Source organism: Carcharodon carcharias, chromosome 8 (genome assembly GCF_017639515.1).
Source record: "Carcharodon carcharias isolate sCarCar2 chromosome 8, sCarCar2.pri, whole genome shotgun sequence".
NCBI lineage: Eukaryota > Metazoa > Chordata > Chondrichthyes > Lamniformes > Lamnidae > Carcharodon > Carcharodon carcharias.
The window spans coordinates 24,973,320-24,993,893 of NC_054474.1; the positions used below are offsets into that span (position 1 = coordinate 24,973,320).

The window sequence follows — 20,574 nt, forward strand, 5'->3', positions numbered from 1 at the left end:
GGGCAATAAATGCTGGCCTAGCCAACGATGCCCACATCCCATGAATGAATAAAAGCAAATTATTCTTTATTTCTTATTTGTTTGATTGTTAATTTTATTTAGATTTATTTGCTAAATGATTGGTACAAAGGGTTGAGAGTGAGGTTTTTGCCAATTGGCCATCCATCTCTGTTTATGGAATTCTGATCCTGACATTATAATTATTGAAAAAGCAATCCTATATTTATTAGGACTGAGTCATATTTACTTTTAAACGTAGACACCTGTTGACACCATACTCCCAATAAGGAAGTTTAGAGGTTAATGGACATGGAGCTGGAAATCCTTAATGGTCCTTCAAAAGGATTCGCTTTGGGCAAACTCAATTCCTGGAATAAATATGTCGTTGCTGACCTTGGTACATTCATGATGAAGCAACTCTTCTGATAAAGCATGACGTTCGACCACATTTCAAGAAAGTTTAATAATTACTCATGCATTGCAACACGTGTGATGTTATTATGTGGCTTCTGCTATCTAAAGATAAGATGAAACGTCTTGTGAACTGCTGCAACTCATGACCTAATGGAGGGATAATAATTCGAGAACAGGAAACAAGTTGTCTTCTTAGGGAAACGACTTCACAATGAGTTACGAAGCCTATGTGATAAGTTTGACACTCACCTATATTCTATCTGCTAATGCCGATTATGCAGTAAAACTACCCAAGTGAATGGCATTCATGCTGAGGGAGAACTAGGTTCATCACAGTACAGGAAAAAATAACTTGCATTCGTATAGTGCTCCTCCTACATAGGGAAACATATTGAAGGTGGATACAAATTTGTTTTTACACAATGGACTAATTTATAATCGGATAAATTCTGGTAAGACTCAAGTTATTCTGCTCTATGACAGGTTTACATCATGTTTATCCTATTCAGATTGTTGCATTTATGAAGCATGGAAAGAAGTCTCTGGGGCAGACCCTGAACCCACAACCTTTAGACTCAGAGGCTGGTGTGATACCGACTGAGCTTTTGTTCTTCATTAGGCCTGTATTCTTGTAGAAATTGTACATCAGAATGCATTTGCTGGTATAATAAAAACAAAAGAGCACTCTGGCAATACAAAATAAATTGATCTTCAGTTGTACCAAAAACAGACATTAGTATGATGTCAAAAGATGATTACTTTTAAAATAAAAATGACTCAATCTTAATAAATATAGGATTGCTTTTCCAAGAATTATTATGCCAGGAATTTCCAAAAGCAGAGACAGATGGCCAACTAATTCCCAGCCCATTTAATACAAAAGCAAAGTGCTGTGGAAATCTGAAATCTGACCTATTTGTCATCATCCTTCATGTTCCAATAAAGCTCAACATAAGGAATATCATCTCATTTTTTGTTTTGGCGCTTTACAGCATTCTCGAACCAACATTGACTACAACAATTTCAGTCCATCATCTCTGCCCCCATTTTTTTCCTTGCTTCTAGAATGGCAGCTGTTGGTGATGATTCTGCTTTTCCCACTTACACCACGGTTTACATGCGGCGATGCAGCTACCTCCATATGTCCAAGGTGCAATGCCGAAGGAGGCTCCGCTTCTTAAGGGAGACTGTGATCTCCATTTGTCGGCTGATTGGGCCTGAGATCAGCTCCGACTGTGTGGCTGAACACCCCATGCCAGTGGCACTGAAGGTCACAGTGGCCCTCAGCATCAATGGCTCCAGTTCTTTCTAGGGGCCAGTGGCGGATCAGTGTGGAGTCCCAATCTGCTGCCCACAGTTGCGTCAAGCTGATGACAAAGGCTCTGTTCAGGCATGTCATGACCTTTATTCATTTCCATATGGATGAGGTCACCCAGACTGAGTGAGCCAGAGCCTTTGCAGTGATTTCTGGGTTCCCCTGCGTCCAGCGTGCCATCAACTGCACACATGTGGCCATCAAGACACCAGCAAGTCAGCTGGGTGCCTTCATCAACAGGAAGGGATTCCACTCCATGAACATGCAGATAGTGTGTCACCACAGGATGCATATTCTGCAAGTCTGTGCAAGGTATCCTGGCAGTCCCATTACACATACATCCTGAGACGTTCCCAGGTCCTGAGGCTCTTCAGTACTCCAGCCCGACTGGATGGATGGCCGCTGGGTGACAAGGGCTATCTGTTGAAAAAGTGACTCACGACGCCTCTCCGCCACCCAAGAACAGAGGCAGGGAAGAGTTACAATATGAGTCATGCCTCCATAAGGGTGGTGGTACAGAGGACCACAGGTCTTCTCAAGGTATGCTTCCAATGCCTGGAACATTTGAGGGAGCACTTCAGTACCCCACAGAGCGGGTGTCACTGATGTGCATGATGTGCTCTCCACAATCTGGCACTGGCAAGGGGGTTCTCACTGGAGGAAAGCGATCTTGACGCAGCTGCACAGGCCACAGATGATGAGGCCAGTAGTGAGTCCAAAGATGAGCATGGTGAGAATGCTGAGGGTGTAGAGCCAAACCTCAGTAACCTCCAGGGAGGCAGGGGCACCAGGGACACCTTGATCCAACGCTCTTCAGCTAGGCTATCAAAGATCAGCTTCAAACGCATGCCAGGGCTGCCGCCTCCATCCCAGATGTCTGAAAGGACCTTTCATTTGAACATAAAGAACACTCAGTGCTGTGCAATAAAGTTCAGAGCCAAGTTTTTTTTATTCATTCATGGGATGTGGGCTTGGCTGGCTGGGCCAGCATTTATTGCCCATCGCTAGTTGCCCTTGAGAAGGTGGTGGTGAACTGCCTTCTTGAACCACTGCAGTCCCTGTGGTGTAGGTACACCCACAGTGCTGTTAGGAAGGGAGTTTCAGGATTTTGACCCAGCGATAGTAAAGGAATGGCGATATATTTCCAAGTCAGGATTGTGAGTGACTTGGAGGGGAACTTCCAGGTGGTGATGTTGCCATTTATCTGCTGCCCTTTTCCTTCTAGATGGTAGTGGCCGTGAGTTTGGAAGGTGCTGTCGAAAGGGCCTTGGTGAATTCCTGCATTGCATCTTGTAGATGGTACACAATGCTGCTACTGTATGTTGGTGGTGGAGGGAGTGAATATTTGTGCATGGGTGCCAATCAAGCGGGCTGCTTTGTCCTGGACGATGTCAAGCTTCCTGAATGTTTTGGGAGCTGCAGTCATCCAGGCAAGTGGGGAGTATTCCATCACACTCCTGATTTGTGCCATGTATATGGTGGACAGGCTTTGGGGAGTCAGGAGGTGATTACTCGTTGCACGATTCCTGACCTCTGACTTGCACTTCCAGCCATGGTATTTATATGGCTAACCCAATTCAATTTCTAATCAATGGTAACCCCCAGGATGCTGATAGTGCAGGATTAAGTGATGGTAATGCCATTGAACATGAAACGGTGATGGTTGGATTCTCTCTTGTTGGAGATGGTCATTGTCTGCCACTTGTGTGGCACAAATGTTACTTGCCACTTGTCAGGCCAAAACTGGATATTGTCCAAGCTTTGTTGCATTTGGACATGGACTGCTTCAGTATCTGAGGAATTGCGAATGGTGCTGAACATTGTGCAATCATCAGCGAACATCCTCACTTCTGACCTTATGATGGAAGGAAGGTCATTGATGAAGCAGCTGAAAATGGTTGGGCCAAGGACACTACCCTGGGGAACTCCTGCGGTGATGTCCTGGAGTTGAGATGACTGACCTCTAACAACCACAACCATCTTCCTTTGTGCTAGGTATGACTCCAACCTGTGGAGAGTTTTCTCCCTGATTCTCATTGACTCCAGTTTTGCTAGGGCTCCTTGATCCCACACTCTGTCAAGTGCGGATTCGATGTCAAGGGCAGTCACTCTCATCTCACCTCAGGAGTTCAGCTCTTTTGTCCATATTTGAACCAAGGCCATAATGAGGTCAGGAGCTGAATGGACCTGACAGAGCCCAAAATGGGCGAGCAGGTTATTGCTAAGCAAGTGCCGCTTGATAGCACTGTTAGTGACCCCTTCCATACTTTACTGATAATGGGGAGTAGACTGATGGGGTATAATTGGCTGGGTTGGATTTGTCCTGCTTTCTATGTAAAGGACATACCTGGGCAATTTTCCATATACTGGCTAGATGCCAGTGTTGTAGCAGTACTGGAACAGCTTGGCTAGAGGTGTGGCAAGTTCTGGAGCACAAGTCTTCAGAACCATTGCTGGAATACTGTCAGGGACCATTGCCTTTGCAGTATCCAGTGCTTTCAGCCGTTTCTTGATATCATGTGAAATGAATCGAATTGGCTGAAGACTTGCACCTATGATGCTAGGGACCTCTGGAGGAGGCCAAGATGGACCATCCACTCGGCACTTCTGGCTGAAGATTGTGGTAAATGCTTCAGTCTTATCTTTTGCACTGATGTGCTGGATTCCTCCATTATTGATGATGGGATATTTGTGGAGCCTTCTCCACCAGTGAGTTGTTTAATTGCCCACCACCATTCACAACTGGATGTGGTAGGGCTGCAGAGCTTAGATCTGATCCAATGACTGTGGGATCACTTAGCTCTGTCTATCACTTGCTCTTGTGTTGCTTGACACAGAAGTAGTGCTGTGTTATAGCTTCACCAGGTTGACACCTCATTTTTAGGTATGCCTGTTGCTGTTCCTGTCATACCCTCCTGCACTCTTCATTGAATCAGGGTTGATCCCCTGGCTTGAGGGTAATGGTAGAGTGGGGGATGCCAGGCCATGAGGTTACAGATTGTGTTTGAGTACAATTCTACGGCTGCTGATGGCCCATTCTGCCTCATGGATGCCCAGTCTTGAATTGCTAGATCTGTTCGAAATCTACCCCAATTAGCACGGTGGTAGTGCCACGCAACAGGATGGAGGATATCCTCAAAATGAAGGCAGGACTTTGTCTCCACAATGACCGTGCAGTGGTCACTCTTACCGATACTGCCATGAACAGATGCATCTGCGGCAGGCAAGTTGGTGAGGATGAGGTCAAGTATGTTTCTCTCTCTTGTTGGTTCCCTCACCACCTGCCAGTCAAGCAGCTATGTCATTTAGGACTTGGCAGCTCGATCAGTAGTGGTGCTACCGAGCCACTACTTGGTGATGGTCATTAAAGTCCCCCACCCACATTCTGCACCCTTGCTACCCTCAGTGCTTCATCCAAGTGGTGTTCATCATGGAGGAGCACTGATTCATCAGCTCAGGGAGGGCAGTACATGGTAATCAGCAGGAGGTTTCCTTGCCCATATTTGACCTGATGCCATGAGAATTCATGGGGTCCGGAGTCGATGTTGAGGACTCCCAGGGCAACTCCCTCCTTGTATACCAATGTGACACCACTTCTGCTGGGCCTGTCCTGCAGGTGGGACAGGACATACCCAGGGATGGTGATGGTGGTGTCTGGGACATTTTCTGTCCGGTATGATTCCATGAGGATGACTATGTTATGACTAGTCTGTGGGATAGCTCTCCCAATTTTGGCAGTAGCTCCCAGATGTTATTAAGGAGTGTCGACAGGGCTGAGCTTGCCGTTGTCGTTTCTGGTGCCTAGGTTGATGCCGGGTGGTCCATCTGGTTTCATTCTTTTTTTGTGATTTTGTAGCAGTTTGTTACAACTGAGTGGCTTGCTTGGCCATCTCAGAGGACATGTAAGAGTCAGCCACATTGCTGTGGGTCTGGAGTCACGTGTAGGCCAGACCAGGTAAGGACAACAGATTTCCTTCCCTATAGATATTAATGTTGTATTTTTACAACAATTGACAATGGCTCCATGGTCATCATTAGGCTTTTAATTCCAGGTTTTATTGAGTTCAAATTACACCGCCTGCCATGGCAGGATTTAAACCCCGGATCACTAGTCCAGCAACAATACCACTACGCCATTGCCTCCCCGGCATTACATCCAGCATTACGTACTGGCATACCCTGCACCAATAAAATAAAAACGTGAATCATACTCAGGCCATGACGACAAAAATAAAATTTATCTCATTTTTACAATTCCATAATATTTACATAAACTTCTCAGGTCTTCATTCTCAGACCAGTATACATAAATTAAATAGAAATGAACATAAGATCACCCGTGACCTGTCCCTCTTGTGCTCATGGTGCCTTTAACTTACGCTTACGAGTACTACATCCAGGTGCTCCCGCCTCGCTGGCACCGGCATTGGAGGCAGCCTGCTGACCCTGCTGTCTTGATGGCCTTGGTGGGCGTCCTCTGGCCCATGGAGCTTGTGCTGGCCTCACCTGGGAGGGAGAGCCTGGCATCACCCTAGTCACTGCAGCCTCATCAGATGCCACAGTCACTGGCATATGGACAGAGGAGCTGCTGGCGTCATCCGGAGCGCCCTGAGAGTAGCCCGCAGAGACAATGGGCAGCTCGTGCTCCAACGTGAGGTTGCTTTGGGCCTCCCTGCACATCTTTAATGGATGGTCACCTAGCAGGGATACTGGGTGCCTCATCCATATCCCACACTGACACTGTCCACCTGAGATCACTGCCTGTGTGAGGGCTTGCAAGTCCATGTGCCACCCTTGGAACCCCTCATTCTGTCCCTGGAGCTGCCTCTCCATGAGAGTCGCCAATCTCTCAATGGAGGAGACAGTGCACTCGGCCATGACGGTCAACGCAGTGCTGATGCTCCGCATGGACTCCTCCAACACGGAGACCATGTCACATAGAGCCTCATAGATCTCCATCAGATCCTCCCGCACATCTCTCTGGACATCGAGCTTCTGCCGCCTAGTGGAGGACTCCAGAGGCTCATCATCAGCCTTCGAATGAGTATCGCCCTGGTCTCTGGCACCCTGGGCAGTCTCTGCCTCTGCCTGCACCTCAAGTGTCTGCGAAGTGCCCTCACCAATGTGCACTAAGATAATAGCGGCCGATCTAATGCCTACCGAGGTGCCGGCATCTGCACTGGTGCTTGCTTAAGAGAACGAGTGTAATGCAGGTTAAAATGATGCCCAGTGGTCCTCCGGTGTCAGAGGTGGCCTTTTAGGGTCTGCCGATCGGACGCCTGCTGGCGAACTTAAAAGGGAGAAGCAGGACATGTCATTAGTTTAAGTCATCACACTGTCACTGTTCATGCCAGGCACCCTGGTGAGATAATGGAGATCTGCATCATGGTGCCATCGTCTTTCAGTGATCAATGGGGACTCCAAGTTCGAGGCTTCCATCAATGAAAAGACTATACTAGAATGGTTGCACAATCTGAAAGTCTCACCTATGTACACGGCGCTCTTACCTTCGTCTGGCACCGCCGCCTCTCAATGCCCAGTTGCATAGGCAGTATGCCGGCTCTCCAGCTCCAGGGCACCTTGCTTGAACCTGCAGAGTAGCAGTAGGTTGGGCGAACCTCCGCCTGTACATGTCCTCGCGGCTTTATTATGTCTTGTCTTCTCTTGAAAGGACAGAGGAGCATTGATTAGTCCACTCTCTACCTGCAGCGCCATTGCAGCCTGGTGAACCCCAGCTGAGGAACACCTTGCAGGGCACGTCTGAGTTGTGGCCTTAGAGCCGCATGGCACTCAGTCCAAGCAGCCAGGGCTCACCCCCTTGGCCAGCTCCAGTGTCACTGACAGTTGGCACTCAGATTCTAGCACCCCTGAGATCCACGGGGGACGGCCACACCATAACACCACACTGATCCATGCCAACATGATGCTCACCCTTCCTGAGTGCAGCAGGTCATTGAAGTGCTTCCGGCACTGCACCCATGTGCGCCGCACCACGTCATGGCTGCTTACCAAGGCTGCCACCTCCTCCCATGACCTCTTGGTGAAGTGTGTTGGCCTCCTCCTCCCATCTCTGGGGACAAGGATGTCCCTCCTGGCAGCCACCTCCTCCAGGAGCACGGCGAGGCATTTGTTGGAAAAGGGGGGACCGAGTGCCCACTTGACCTGCCCTACCGCCTGCCCTGTCCAGCCGCCCTCGACCCATGGGAAGAATTTTCGGGTCGGCGAGCAGGGGCGAGGCCCGCTCGCCAACGCATAAAATGATGCGCGGTGACGCCGGGCGGGCGTCCCAACATCACCGCGCGTCATTTACATTTTCAGTTCGGCGGGTGCGCAGCTGAGCCTAACGAACTGTCAAAGGCATACTAAGGCCTGCTAAAAACTAATTGAATTAATAAAATGAGCTGCCCGTCCAGCGTAATGGTTGTCGTGCAGGCGAAGAGCCCAGGCGGCCTTTGCATTTTTCATGGAACCTCATCCACAGGCGGGATGAGGTTTCATGACGTGTTTAAAAATTCAATAAAATTTTTTTTGAAAATTCAATGACATGTCCCAGCTCATGTGACACTGCCACAAGAGGGGATAGGTTTTAAAGGTTTTTAATTTCTTTATTTAAATGTTTAAACCATAGACTAATCTCCCTCTGTGCCTCAGGGGGATTTATGCGCGTGAAAGAGCGCAGGCCGCAACTCAGGCAACCCCCACCCCGCCCACACAGGGAGTGCTCAGTGCTTCCGAGTGCGCGTCACACTGGGTGGGCCTGAATTGGCCCACCCACGTAAAATGACAGTGTGGATCCGATCGGGGGCGCTGATCGAGTTCGCTCCCACTCCCGCCTGCCCCCACACAAGCCCCCTGACGGAGGTGGGGGGGGGTGGGGGGGGGGAGAATTCTGCCCCATAACTTTGGTTTGGGAATGCAGAGGAGACGCCCTTCTGTGGCAGCCTTTCAGTGGCTGCCTGAGCCGATTTTAAACCAGCTGCCGGGTCGCCTTTGGACCCGGCGACCGACTAGCCCCTGTCCCCGCTTGGCACTTCCCAGCCAGTGACAAGCCTCGTTTCATGCTGGGCGGGCCTTAATTGGTCCGTCAGTGTGAAATCATGGTCGGGGCCCGATCGTGGGCGCCAGCAGTTTTGCAGCCGCTCCCAGACCCGACCTCCGTTGGAAAAACCCTGCCTTATTTCTCCTTGCCTTCTCACCAGAAAGCTTTCCTTCTGTCTACCTTAGCAATTCCTTTCAGGCTTGGATTTATATAGTGCCTTTCATGACCACCAGACGTCTCAAAGTGTTTTACAGCTGATGAGGCACACTCGCTCTTGTAATGCAAGAAACACAGCAGCCAATTTGCACACGGCAAGCAACACAAGCAATGTGATAATGTGGTGTTGATTGACGGACAAATATTGACCAGGGCACCTGGGATAGATCCCTGCTCTTCTTCATTATATTGCAATGGAATCTTTTGTGCCTATTTGAGACAGGGCCTCGGTTTAACGTCTCCTCTGAAAGACAGTACTTTCAATAATGCAGCAGTCCCTCAGTACTGCACTGGAGCATTTGCCTCGATTTATGTGCTTATGTCCTGGTATGAAACTTGAACCTTATGCCTTCTGACTCAGAGGCAAGAGTGCTGGCAGCCGAGCCATGGCTGACACTTTCTGTTTTTATATCAGTTCCTTGGAATTTGTCAGTCTTTAGAGCCATTATTTTTTCTAATACTGTTTTCTTGCTTACGTTAACTTTAGTGAGTCCCAGTCCTTATATTCATATTAATATTAATTTCCCTAGGATGCTAGATATATTATCTTCTTAACCCTACTGTGAAAAATGACACAAATATTCAATGTCTGTCATTTCCTTATTTTCATTTGTGACATTACCCGAGTCTGATTTTAAAAGGCCCATTTGTCCTTGTCTTCTAATGTAATTGTAAAAGCTTTATGCTTTAACCTTGATATCCCTACCAGGTTTCTTTCCATATGCCCCTTTTTGCAGGTCTTAATATACTTTTTGTCTTACTTTGCTGCTCTTTATATCTTGTCTCTTTATATCTCAGTCAGTCCCATGGATCTACATTATTCTTTGCACTTTTTTCTGCTCTTTCCTTTAGTTTTGTGTTACCTTTCACCTCTTTCATTGACCTGGCTTCTTACATTGTGCACAATTACCTGCACCACAATATCGCCAGCTGTGGAAAATAAACAATTCTGTATCAGGTTATTGAACCAAAGTTCAATTGAAAACAAAAGAAAATGTACTGGGGACAGCTGAGTGCTCAGCATCGAGACCTACCATATTCTTTTAATATGAAACATTGTATTTTTATGCTTTCTTAGCTCGTAACATTCAAAAGAAAAATCTTTCAAAAGAGAACCGAATGTTCATATGAAGATTAAAAAAAACAGGGCTGCATGGGGAAGAAGAGGAGTGGAACTCATTGGACTGGTCTTTTAAAGAGCTGCAAAAAACACAATGGGCTGAAGGGCCTCCTGCACATTTTGATTCGACTATAAGGGTGGTTTAATCACTTTACTTACAGTGAGAAATTCTACAGTGTGTCTCTTTATGGCTTCCTAGAGGCAAGTTAATCCTAATAGAATTAGACTCCTGGAGTATCTATTAGATCCAAGAAGGCTGGCTTCAGAATTGACAGGCTTCTTTAAACATATAAAAATGAAGAGAGAGGCCAAAGTGAACATAGGCCTCTTAGAGAACGAGGCTGGGGAAATAATAATGGGGAACCAGGAAATTGCAGAGGAGTTGAATAAATACTTTGCATCAGTCTTCACAGTGGGAAGACACTAATAGCATTCCAAAAATACTAAATAATCAAGGAACAAAAGGAGAGGAAATAAATACAATAACTATCACTAGGGAAGAAGTACTAGGGAAACTAATGGGGCTAAAGGCTGGATGGGTTGCATCCTACGATATTAAAGGAATTAGCTACAGAGATAGTGGATGCACTGGTAATAATCTTCCAATAATCCTTAGATTCTGGAAAGGTCCCAGAGGATTGGAAAACTGCCAATGTAACACCGTTATTCAAAAAGGGAGGGAGACTAAAAACAAGTAACTATCGGCCAGTTAGCTTAACATCTGTCATTGGGAAAATGTTAGCATCTATTATAAAGGATGCAATAGCAGAGCATTTAGAAATACATAATATAATGGCTTCATGAAGGGGAAATCATGCCTGACAAACTTATTCGATTTCTTTGAGGAGGTAACAAGCAGGATAGATAAAGGGTCGATATATTTGGATTTCCAAAAGGCATTTAATAAGGTACCGCACATAAGGCTATCTAATAAGAAAAGATACCCTCATGGTGTTGGGGGTAGTATGTTAGCATGGATAGGAGATTGGTAACTAATAGAAGACAGAGAGTTGGGATAAGGGGGGCATTTTCAGGATGGCAAACTGTAGCTAGTGGAGTACCACAGGGATCAGTGCTGGAGCCATAATTATTTACGATATATATGCACGACTTGGATGAGGGAAGTGAATGTACTATCACCAGGTTTGTGGATGATAAAAAAAAATAGGTGGGAAGGCAAGTGGTGAGGATGACACAAAGGGCTGAATTTTGCTGTAGGTGAGCAGGGGGCAGGGCCCACTCGCCGATGCGTAAAATGAAGCTGGACGACCCTCCAACGACATCCCACCCCATTTAAATTTTCAGGAAGGCAGGGGCGCAGCAAAATCAGCTGCGGCCCCACCGACCTGTCAATGGCCAATTGAGGCCATTGACAGGATCATTGAAACAATTAAAGGACCTGCCTTTCCAGCCTTAAAGGTTAGCGGGCAGGTCAGGAGCCCCGGCGGCAAATAGAGAAAACATGAACCCTCATCCACAGGTGGAATGAGGTTTCATGCAGGGTTTTAAAAAGTTTAATAAAGTTTTAGTGTAATATATGAACATGCCCCATCTCATTGTCACATGAGAGGGACATATTAAGGATTTTTTTTTCTACTTTTAATGTTTTTAAAAGTGTCAGTGATCTCCCTGAGGCAGCACTTAGCCTCAGGGAGATGTGCGCTCTTTCGTGCATTAGTAAATGATACACCCACAAAATCCCATTGTCCATTGCCTACTGCCTGACTTCTTGTCCGGCAAAGTGTGAGCCATTATCTGACTGTATCTCATTAGGGACTCTGCACAAGATACTCTAACCCTTTTATCATTGCAGCTTGGTTTGCTTTCACAGTAGGATGGGTGACCATATAACTTGAGTACGTATCTACCATTGTAAGTACATATTGATATTGTTGCTGAAGGGGTAAGGGCCTTATATAATCAATTTGCCTGATTTGCCCTGGTCCCACCCCCCTCTTTATCTATCCTAAGGGTTTCTTCTGTAGTAGGAATTGTTTCACATTCTGGCATGTTGGGCATTCAGCAACTCCCATTCATGCGGTATCATGTGTAACTGGGATTCCTCTATCAGATGCCCATTGTCGGATTCCTGCCACCCCTAGGTGTCCAGATTTCCAATGAGCCCATTGTGCAAACTGCTTAACTTCCTCTTCTTCAACTTCAATAGCTTGAACTCTTGTCATCTCATCAACATTCGCATTGTTCATGCTTGTGGGTGTGGTAGTTTTCATGTGGGCGTCCACATGATTTATGTACAACTGTCTCTTCTGAGCTTCTTCCCATATCTGAACTCATAAGTCTTTTCCCCAAAGGGGTTTTCCATGTATCGCCCACTGATTATGCTTCCATTTTGGCATCCAGACTGCCATTCCATTGGCTACTGCCCACGAGTCAGTGTAAGTATGTACTGTCAGTCCCTCCTGATTATGTTCTAAGGCAAGGATTACTGCCTTTAGTTCAGTATACTGACTAGAGCTGTCAGTACCTTCTTCTCCTAAGATTGTATGGGTTTTTGGATTAAATGCCACAGCTTTTCATATTTGTCTACCTTGGCAATACATAACTGACGCATCAGTAAACCAAGCATTCCGTAAGTCCTTATTTTCCAAACTCTCATACATTTGACCCCATTCAAGATTCAGGTAGAGGCAGAGGCTGGGTAGTCTTGGGGTCAGTAGGACAGTTAGCCACTTCTTCATGTATTCAGCTAACCCCATCCCTCCACTTAGCCGCTCTATCTGCAATGTACCATTTCCATTTCACGATCGAGCTTTGTTGTGCACATCCAATTTTATTGTCGGTACAATCAGAAAGTATCCAGGTCATGGTAGGGATAACTGGCCTAAGAATAATTTTATCTGGACCGGTCAATCCTTCAGTTTCTACCAGAGCCCAATAGCATGCCAAGAGTTGTTTTTTGAATGGAGAGTAATTTGTCACAGCTTCCGGCATTTTCCATGACCAGAATCCCAATGGAGCTTGTCTCCCTGGCAAATTTTGCCATACGTTTCAAGTCGCCACATTCTGCCCATCTGATACTTGCAGTTCTAAGGGGTGTCCTGCAACCTTTGGGGCTAGAGGCATAGTGGTCAACATAGCTTCTTTTGCTGTCTCAAGGGCCCGTTGTTGCTTTGGTCCCCATTCAAATGCAATTTTCTTTCTCGCTACCTTATAAATTGGCTGTAGCAAACTCGTTCGATGGGGAATATGTTGTCTAATAGCCCGATAAACTGTTGGGCCAGCTCTTTTGTTGTAGGAGCTTGCATATCTCGGATATTATCTTTCACTTTATCTGGTATAATTTGCTCTCCTTTTGTCCACTGTATGCCCAGGAACATAACGGTTTTGCTAGGTCCCTAGATTTTCTTGGGATTGATTTCCCATTCTCTGTTTCTCCTACGTTGCACCAATGTAGCCAAAGCTTCCCCGACCATTTCTTCAGTTGGTCCTTGGATTAGAATATCATCAATATGGTGGGCAATGCTAATTTCCAGGGAGAGGTTACAATTTTCCAAATCACATGCTATCAGCCCATGACACAGAGATGGACTATGTAGATAACCCTGGGGCAATCTATGAAAAGTATATTGCCTACCATTCCATATGAAGGCAAACTGATTCCGGGATTTCAGTGATCAATACCGGGACTATCTTTGGTGGTCTATTAGCAATAGCTAACCGTATATTAGTTCTAACTGCTGGACTCTCAGCACCTCCAAACCCATTTACTACCATTCAAATGACCGCATGTTTTCTAGGATTTCTGTAAATTAATATCACCTCGGCTTCTGTATCCATAAGAGCCATTACATGTTGTCTATTCCCATTATTCCAATATATTGGAATCGGCACATGTGGCCTCAGGTCCCCAGGCTCGACTCTGTTTATTAGTCTTATCTCGGTCCCCATGCCATGGTCCATGTTGGATAACTAACCTTCCAGTTTCCCAACTCCTCTAAATCAGGGTAGAATCATGGTTTCAGCTGCTCTCCTTGATTGCCTTTATCTACCTGGTTTCTTTAGGTCAGACACCACTTCCCACACCAGGCTCCTTTTTACCCCCACACTGTTTCTTCCATAATGCATACATAGTCCCAGTCGGGATACCATCTATTTCTTCTTCAGGTACCCCCGACTTCAAGAGCTGTGAACATATCTCGTCTGGTAATCTTCTTCCTAACACCACCATCCCCATTTTTATCTCCCCTCTACAGAGCTGATCAAATGCAAGAATGCCTGTCCTCTGCTGGTTCTCCACAATGTGTTTGATGTGCCTATGATGGCTGAATATTTGGAAGTAGCAAGTGTGTGATGCTGGCACCATATTGCCAGTCATGAGTTCTGATTGTTGTTGGGTGAATGATGTGGTGTGGCAAAGATTGCAGGAGATTGGTGGGGAGGTGGTTAGGGTTTCATTTGAAGATGCATTCACTGACATTTGAGGTCATTGACATTTTTCCAGTGCTGCAGCCAGAACCTTGGGGCCAGACTCTGGGAATTCACCTCCTCTCACTCCATTCACAGGGATTGTCTTGAGGGCTTCCTGGTCCCTGTAGGGCCTCCACTGTTGCATTAGAGAACCTGGATGCCATCTCTCTCTCTGGCTGGTTGCAGTATTGTCACTCTTTCTTTTTTTCAATTCTTTCATGGGCATCAGCACACTGCTGTGGGTCTGGAGTCACTTGAAGGCCAGACCAGGTAAGGGCAGCAGATTTCCTTCCCTAAAGGGGCTTTAGTGAACCTAGTTTATATTCTGGAATTATTAACTGAATGTAAATTCAACCAGCTGCCATGGTGGGATTTGAACTCATGTCCCCAGAGCAGGTCTCTGGATTACTAGTCCAGTGACATTACCACTATGCCACCATCTCCCCCAAAGTCTTCTTTCCTCAAAGTCTTTTTGACATAGTTCCAAGATCTGCTGGAACCTGAGGACACTTTAAGAAGGACAGGCTACCTCTGCATTGTGCTATTCATACATGCACCTGGGCCCTTTGCTGAGCTTGCAGCATGTTTCACGCTAAGAGCCTAATCACATTTTTAGCCCTTTCAGTTCCAATAACCTAGCCAAACCTCATTGAAAGCATGAAAACTTTGAAGCGTGTGTGACAAAGTTCTTTTCATTTTCCAAAGGCTGTGATGAGACAATGAAAGCTATGTCAGAATATATCATCATGATGTGAGAATGTTACTGATGGAGTGTTACAGTTTGGTGGCGTGATATTTGCCTCTTCCAGCTGTTCTAGTACTTCCATTGAAATCAGTTTCAGCAGCATTCCATTCAGTGTAGTCTTGGAGCATGTAGCGACAATTAATTACAGTCTAAAAGAAGATTTTTAGAAATAGTTGAAAGGAATCTTTTCATTAGAAAGCTTTTGTTCTGTTTTGATGCAACTTTATTGGGGATCATACTACGCTTTAAAATAATGAGTGAGGGCTTGGAGAAAGTTCTCTGCAACATTACAAAAACACATGAAATTTTTGTTCAGAGAGCTGTTTCCTATAAACACTGTTAGCTGGATACAGCTCCCTCGCCAGGAGACATGAAAATGTTGTCACCAAATAACCTCCTTCTTCAACTTCAAGCCCGTGCTAGCCATACACAACTCTAGCTGCAATCATACTTATTTTTTGCTTGCCATTATTTCCAAAAATCAAATGTTAATTGTATGAATTAAGGTTAAGGATGTATAGGTGGAGGGCATTCATTAGATGATTACTTAAGCAGAAGTAAAGAGACACTTATTGAGAATGGGTGGGGTTGTAGGATTAGGAGATATACACATGTAATGTTTCACTTTGTGAATCAACCTAAAACTGAATAAAGATTGACTTCCGGTTAACCCTCCTTCACCAACTGGCTGTCAAGAGCTTAACACAAATTCCCTTTAGGTTCTATTTTTGACTTTGTGCTTCTTATCAACTGTGAGATAAATTAACTATAAAACTATAAGGCAAAAACAGAATTACCTGGAAAAACTCAGCAGGTCTGGCAGCATCGGCGGAGAAGAAAAGAGTTGACGTTTCGAGTCCTCATGACCCTTCGACAGTTCTCTCGAAGGGCCATGAGGACTCGAAACGTCAACTCTTTTCTTCTCCGCCGATGCTGCCAGACCTGCTGAGTTTTTCCAGGTAATTCTGTTTTTGTTTTGGATTTCCAGCATCCGCAGTTTTTTTGTTTTTATCTATAAAAATATAAGGGTTTGCCACACAGCAGGAGGCCCAGCATGTCTGTGTTGGCACTTTGCTCTGCTGGGATCTTAAACTTAAACCGAGCCAGTTACTTAGGAGCAGAATTTTACGCTTCCCCTGCCAGTGGGTTGTAGGCGGGGGGTGGGGGGGCGGTGGGATGGGGGTTGAGCGTAAAATTCCTCGGATGGGCTTCCCCCTGGGTTCCCACCAGCCCCAACCTCTCGGCAACTTTACACTAAGGCGGGTGAGGCCTCGGGCAGCCCCCTTCCCTTGCCCCAAGTGAAGCCCTTAAGTGGCTAGTTATTTACCAATTAAGGCCCTTTTCCCACTCAGCCGCAATGTTTAGGCTGGCAGGAGGAGTTCCAGGCTATGAGGAAGCCTGAAAATAATTGGGTTCAGGCCTTGAGCAGGAAGGGAAGGGGCGTCTCCATCAGCAACCCCCCTTTTACCCCCTTAAGGTCCAGCTTGCCTGGCTGCCTTGCGTCCTGTTGCACCTGGTAGCAAGTGTATAGAGGAAGCACAATGCGAAATATGATGATGGCATTGATAGAATATATTATTATTATTATTATTAAGACCTCTGTCCCCACACTGACCTCTCTGCCAACACCCCAATCCCCACCCCACCAAGATCTGCCCTACCCTCCCCGTCCTGAGACCCCAAAATTTGCCTTTTCTTGGAATCTCGGGACTTAGTCTCTGGGACAGTCCCAGTCCTGTTCCCTACAGCAATAATAATTAATATAAAATAAAAACAGAAAATTCTGCAAAAACTCAGCAGGTCTGGCAACTTCTGTGGAGAGAGAAGAAGAGTTAATGTTTCGAGTCCAAATGAACCTTCTTCAGAGCTTAAGAGAAGTCGAAATGCTCCTGGTGTTGCAGGGACTAGAGAGCCGCCAGCCAATCTGATTCTCAGGTCTAAGGTGTGACTTCCTCCTGAATGAGGGGCAGAAGTCCCATCTCCACCCAATGAACGCTCGTTGGAGCGTGAAGTCCACTGTGGGGCGGACCATGTTCACAGGGATGTGTTCCCCGCAAACTCTTTGGATGGTGGGAAGGGAAAACTGGGCATTCTAAAAATCCTGGCCTAGGTGTGAGGGGCAAGATTGTTAAGGTTGATTAGGAAATTAGATTAAAAGCTATGGTGGAACAATAGCAACAGCAAATATTTAAAGAAATCATTGATAATTCTCAACAAACATAGATTCCCTTGAGAAATAAAATCTCCATTGGGAAAGTGACCCAACCATGACTGACTAGAGAAGTTAAGTGTTATTTTCAAAGACAAGGATTACAATGTTCTCACAAGGTGTAGTAAGCCTGAGGACTGGAGGGTGATAGGATTCAGCAAAGGATGACCAAAAAGTAAATTGATGCTGATTTTTCATTGCCCGTGCAATTTTGCACTCATCGCATGGGCAAAACGGGCAGGCGGGCAGCTGACAATTTCAAAAACCTCATCCAAGGGTGGGATAAAAAGGGTCCGCAGCCTTGCCAGTGTGAGTAGTGAGGAGTTTGGTAGATAGTTTGCTGCTGGTGACTTATTGGTTTTTGGCAACTTCATCTCTGTTCGGGCCTTCATTGTTAGCATTTCCCAACTGCATTTCAGGACTCTTTGGTGTCTCCAAGGAGAATTCAGACCATGTGGACCCTTTCAGGTACCAGACAGCCTTCTGTTACCCTGGTAATGGGGATTGTGGTCTCTGCTGGAGGCACCTCCTCTGAGGAGGAAGAGAGGGGCAGAAGGGAGAGGATTCCAGGTATCCCAATGCAGCTTACAGCGGAGGGACCTGTGGGAGGAGAGATGCAGGCACAGGGGGCACAGGACCAGTTTGTCATCCAAGGCAGAATGGGCCACAGAACACACCACTATCCCACTGCCAGGATTTACAGGTGGCAATGTAGCTACCTCAACTTGTCCGAGGTGCAATGCCAAAGGAGGCTCCACCTCTCAGGGGAGACAGTGACGTCCATCTGTCAGATGATTGGGCCTGAGATCAGCTCCGACTGTGTGGGTGGACACCCCATCCCCGTGGCACTGAAGGTCACAGTGGGCCTCAACTTCTATGTCTCTGGATCTTTCCAGGGGTCAGTGGGGGATCTGTGTGGAGTCTCCCAATAGCTATCCATAGTTACGTCAAGCTGGTGACAGAAGCTCAGTTCAGGTGGGTATTGACTTTCATTTCCGTATGGCCGGGGCCAGCCAGGCTGAGCAAGTCAGAGGCTTTGCAGCAATTGCTGGGTTCCCCCATATCCAAGGTGCCATCGACTGCACACATGTGGCCGTCAAGGCACCAGCGGTTCAGCCAGTGCTTTGATTAACAGGAAGGGATTCCACTTCATGAGCATACTGATAGAGTGTGACCATAAGATGCAGATTCTGCATGTCTGTGCAAGTTACCCTGGTAGGTCCGTGATGCATACAACCTGAGGCAGTCCCGGGTGCTGAGGCTTTTCAGTGCTCCAGCCTGACTGGATAGATGGCTGCTGGGTTACAAGGACTATCTGTTGATAAGGTGGCTTATGACTCCTCTCCACCACCCAAGAACAGAGGCAGAGCAGCAGTATAACAGGAGCCATGCTTCCGCAAGGGCGGTGAGAGAGAGGACCATAGGTCTTTTGAACATCAGTTCCGATGCCTGGACCATTCAGGGGGAGCATATAATAGTCCCCAGAGTGGGTGTTAGTGATAGTGGTCACATGTTGTGCTCTCCACAATCTGGCAAAGGCAGGGTGGGACCCATTGGAGGAGGAGGACGTTGATGCAGCTGCACAGGTCATGGATGATGAATCCAGTGGTGAGTCAGAAGAGCAGTACAGTGAAGAGAACATTGAGGGTATGGATCAGACCTCTGCATCCTTCATGGAGGCAGGGACACTTTGATCCAATGCTCTTTCAGCTAGGCTGCCAAATAAGCACTACCATCTCATGCCAAGGCAGCCACCTCCATCCCAAATGTCTGAAATGGGCCTTTCCTTTGACCCCACAGTCCACTCAGTGCCTGTGCAATAAAGTTTTGAGCCACCCACGTCCAGCATTACATACTGGTGTACCCTGCACCACATTAAGTAAAAAAGGTGAAGCATACTCAGGCCATTACGACAAAAGAAAATTTATTTCACGTTGGCAGCCAAAACAAATTAACAGAACATTCTCTGGTCTTCAACCCCAGATGAGTTAAAATAAAAAAACCATTGCGCAACAGAAGATCACCCGTGACTAGTCCCTTTTGTGCTCATGGTGCCTTAAACTTATGTTTGCGAGTGCTATATCTTGGTTCTCCCCCCTCACTGGCACCAGCATTGGAGACAGCCTGCTGACTCTACTGGCCTTTTGGCCTTGATGACCTTGGCAGTCGTCCTCTGGCCAGTGGAACCCGTGCTGGTCCCACCTGGGATGGAGTGGCCAGTTCCATGACTGGCATCTCCCCAGTTGCAGCAGCCTCATCAGATGCCATGGTCACTGGCAGAGGGGCGGAGGAGCTGCTGCCATCATCCAGAGCACCCTGAGAGGAGCTCGCAGAGGTGACAGGCAGCTCGTGCGCCTACGTGAGGTAGCTCTGGACCTCCCTGCTCACCATTGATGGATGAGCAATCAGCGGGGGTACTGGGTGCCTCATCCATCATCAGATCCTCATCACACAGACACTGGCCACCTGAGGTCATTGCCTGTGCAGGGGCTTAGAAGTCCTCTGGCGTCAGGGGTAGGTCTTCGAGGTCCTGCAACTGGGTGTGTGGTGGCAAATCTAAGGGAGAACAATGACATGATATTAGTTTAAGTCGTCACACTGTCACTGCCTGCCAGGTGCCTGGTGAGACAATAGAGATCTACATTTTGGTGCAATCATCTTTCAATGATCAATGGGGAATCCAGTTTTGAGGCTCCCAACAATGATGAGACTACACAAGAATGTTTGCACCACCTCACCTCCGTGCACTGCACTCTTACCTTTGTCTGACACCCCAGCCTCTCTGTGGCTGGTTAACCAAGGGGCATGGCGCCTCTCCAGCTCCAAGGTGTCCTGCTCGTATCTGGTAAAGATTAGGAGGTTAGCGGAGCCTCCACCTGTCAGCGATCTTTCAATGTTGTTATGGGCCTTCTTCTCCTAAAAGGATAGAAGATAATCCACTCTCTATCTGCAGTACCATTGCAGCCTGGCCAACCCCACCTGAGGAGCACCTTGCAGGGCACATCCGAGTTGTGGCCCTCGAGCCGCAATACACTCAGTCCAAGCATCCAAGGCTCACTCCCTAGGCCAGCCCTGGCATCATTGACAA

At 46.8% G+C, this 20,574-nt stretch overlaps 1 long non-coding RNA gene across 1 annotated transcript in view; it reads left to right on the forward strand.

The window, feature by feature from the left end:
• The first annotated feature begins 545 nt into the window (after positions 1-545).
• The window catches only part of LOC121281335, a 46,988-nt gene continuing 26,959 nt past the window's right edge, over positions 546-20,574 (forward strand). Inside the window, exon 1 of the long non-coding RNA XR_005943863.1 lies at positions 546-866. This is a non-coding gene — a long non-coding RNA (uncharacterized LOC121281335). The remainder of the gene's footprint in view (positions 867-20,574) is intronic.